This window comes from Saimiri boliviensis, chromosome 9 (assembly GCF_048565385.1).
Source record: "Saimiri boliviensis isolate mSaiBol1 chromosome 9, mSaiBol1.pri, whole genome shotgun sequence".
Classification (NCBI taxonomy): domain Eukaryota; kingdom Metazoa; phylum Chordata; class Mammalia; order Primates; family Cebidae; genus Saimiri; species Saimiri boliviensis.
This window is the reverse complement of record NC_133457.1, coordinates 24,422,041-24,425,128: the sequence shown is the minus strand read 5'-3', so window position 1 is coordinate 24,425,128 and position 3,088 is coordinate 24,422,041. Positions and strand designations below refer to the sequence as shown.

General features: G+C 49.0%; 1 pseudogene; it reads left to right on the top strand.

The window, feature by feature from the left end:
• The first annotated feature begins 1,870 nt into the window (after positions 1-1,870).
• On the top strand, positions 1,871-2,567 carry LOC141585606 (uncharacterized; annotated as a pseudogene).
• Positions 2,568-3,088: the final 521 nt, after the last annotated feature.

Here is a 3,088-nt window from a genome sequence, read left to right as displayed (position 1 = left end):
AGATTCTTGATATCAACCCTTTGTCAGATGGGTAGATTGCAAAAATTTTTTCCCGTTCTGTTGGTTGCCAATTCACACTAATGACTGTTTCTTTTGTTGTGCAGAAGCTGTGAAGTTTACTTTTTTTAATTTTATTGATCAAGTCTCCTTTTTCATTTTTGTTTTTGCTTTTATACTTTCTTACTTCATTATTTTCTGCTTTTATTTTTATCAGTTAACATAATTCGTTTGCATTTTTTTCTAAGTCTCTTTGTACATTGTTTTGTGATAAATATATTTAGTGTATAATTTCATAGATTGGCTTTTCTGTACTCTTTCAATCTTGTTATGTAGGGTTTTTGTTTTTCTTCTGTTTCTAAAGAGCTCGTAATTTTCCCATTTGTGCTTTTTAATACAGATTCAAAACATCTTTAAATTTCCAATGGTATAATAATCAGGAGAAATTTTTGTTGTTAATTTTATCCTTATTGTATTTTGATGGGTGATGTAGTCTGCATAAGTTCTGCCTTTTAAAATGCATCGACCTAAGCCTGGGCAACAAAATGAGACCCCGTCTCTACAAGGAATTTAAAAACTAGCTAGGTGTGGTGGCACGTGCCTGTAGTCTCACCTACACAGGAGGCTGATGCAGGAGGATCACTTGAGCCTAGGAGGCTGAGACTGCAGTGAGCTGTGACTATGCCGCTGCACTACAACCTAGGCAACAGAGTGAGACCCTGTCTCAAAAAGAAAAAAAAAGTGCTGACCTATAGTTTGTGAGAATCTAGTTAAGTTTTGAGAATGTTCTATGGTTTTATGGAAAACATGGAGTATCTCTTCTCCATTTGGATATATATAAAGGTATATCCAAATATACCTTAATAAAGGTATTCATACATAAAGTTGTAAATAAAAGTATTCCTGTGTGTGGTAATAATAGGTGTATGTTATTTAAGATCATTTTTTAAATTAAATTAAGACCATTTTTAATGGTCTGAATACTTCTACCAGCTGTATATGTTTTCCCCAAACTCCAGTTGGAGTAGTTACAAGGTCTTATATTCATTTCATAAAACTTTGTCAAGAAGATCTATTTCTGTATTTCCACAAATGTGCAATCATGGCGTGGACGGTGGAGTGTCACAACCAAGTGGGGAAAATAGATAATGAAAAATAAGATTTAGAAACTAGTGTAAATAGTATTGGCCTCATCACAAATGGGCTTGGTGGCCCCAGCCAAGTCGTTTCTTAGGGTTTCTGTTTCCTCATGTACGTGCCCTGAGTGGTTATAGCTACCCTGCCAACATTGCAAGGCGTGTCGGGAGAAGCCAAGAGATAAGGAAAGGTGACAAACATAAAGTGATAAAGAAAAAAAAAAAAAACGCTAGCAGTGGTTGCTGCTATTTAGACAAGGGAGCAAAAGGAAATAATAACTATGTAAAATGTCTAAGACGGGCTCCATGCAGTTGCTCTGTTTCGGTTGATTCCCTTCCCTGCCCCCATGTAACTTTAGCTTCCTCTGGGGACATTCTCTCTCCTGCATGGAGACACCACAGCCCAATAACGTAAGCCTCCCTATACGCAGCTCCGGCAGTGCGGAACCCGCTGAAAGCGGGTTGTGAGGATGAGCAGAGACCTGCCAGCAGCTAAATTTCGCGCTTCAGCACAGTCAGCCCTGGCCGAGCATGTGCAGTGTCTCCTGCTTCGGTAGTGGGGGCTGATGGGCAAATGCTGCCCATATGCTCATTCATCAGAAGAGGCTTTCGCTCCCGGACTCCCCTGGGCCTCGGGCAGAAAGCGTCTCTGCCACAGAGATACAGAGCACGGAGCCTTCAGGGTTCTCCACCGCTCTCAGCAAGCCCTGTTCTTGATGGAGAGGCCATCGCTGGTGATGGGTGTGGGCTCCCAGGGAAGGTGCTCGCGCTGGTCCCGCATCCTCCGGGGAAGAGATCCGAGCGCGGAGCGTCAGCACAGGGCACGCCAGCCCCGGGGGCCGCGGGAGCAGGCGCCGCGCGTCTCTGCACCACCGCGCCACCTCCCAGCCGTCTTTCCCCAGTTCGCCCTCCTGCCGCAGTCCGGGCCCAGATTAATTCTCTGCACTTGTCAGTGGGCACACACAAGTTCTCCGGGCACGATCCTTCCATCCGTTTCCCCGGAGGGAGTCCACCTTTTTAACGATTAACCTCCCAGCTACCGCGGGCAAGGTGGCAGGATGCGAGTGGGGCAGGGAGGGGCGCTTCGCACATGCAGAGGCACCAGAATTAGCTGCCCGTGCTCAGATGGCTAGCTTTCTTCGGTTTTCGACAAAAAAAAACGGGGTGGGATGCTTTCTTGGCCGCCTGCCACCCGGCCCGAGCCCCGGCCTCACTTCGCAGCCTGATGCCGAGTTTGAGACTCGGCATCCCGCTCTGCTGACACCCGGGCTTCTCACCCCCTTGCCGAAGTCTGCGGCCCGAGGGATGCTGGGCACGGGCTTTCCCTGCGCGCTTTAACGCTGCTTGGGCTAAAGCCCCGGAGCTCCCACTTTCGCAGCTCCTGTTCGTCGGCCCGCCCCTCTACCTTCGCCAAAGGACGTGCCCCTTCAATAGTGTCGGGGATCCCAGCCCCAGCGCGGGGGAGGGTGCCTCCCTATCCCCTCCTCCCCGTCCCCGCCTCGGCTCGGGGTTTTACTGCAGCAGCCGGAGGTGACAGCGACGCCTCAGCTGCCTCTGTTGCTCTCGCAGCCCCGGCTTCCCCTGCCTGCATTGGGAAAGCGCCCCCTCCCGAGAGGCTGGTCCCAAGAGAAGTGCGAACGAGCTGCAGAAAACCAAATTTTTAAATGTAGAAGTCGTTGAGCTGCATTCCTCCGAGGACCAGTCTGATCGCCCAGGACTGAGAGTGGCAGCGTCTGAGAAGTTGGGACCATAGAGCAAGGGGGGAGGGGAGCGTTGCAGTCGGCATTCTCTTCTGGAAGGAGTCGCTGGGAGCAGTGCGGTTGGACACAAGTTTGCGTAGGAGTGTTTTCATTTTGTCAATAATTAATCAGGGGAATCAGCCTGGTAGAATTGGAGTTTTAGCAATAGTCCAGAGGGCGGGGCCGAACACCTAACTCCGAGAGGCTCCCAGGCGC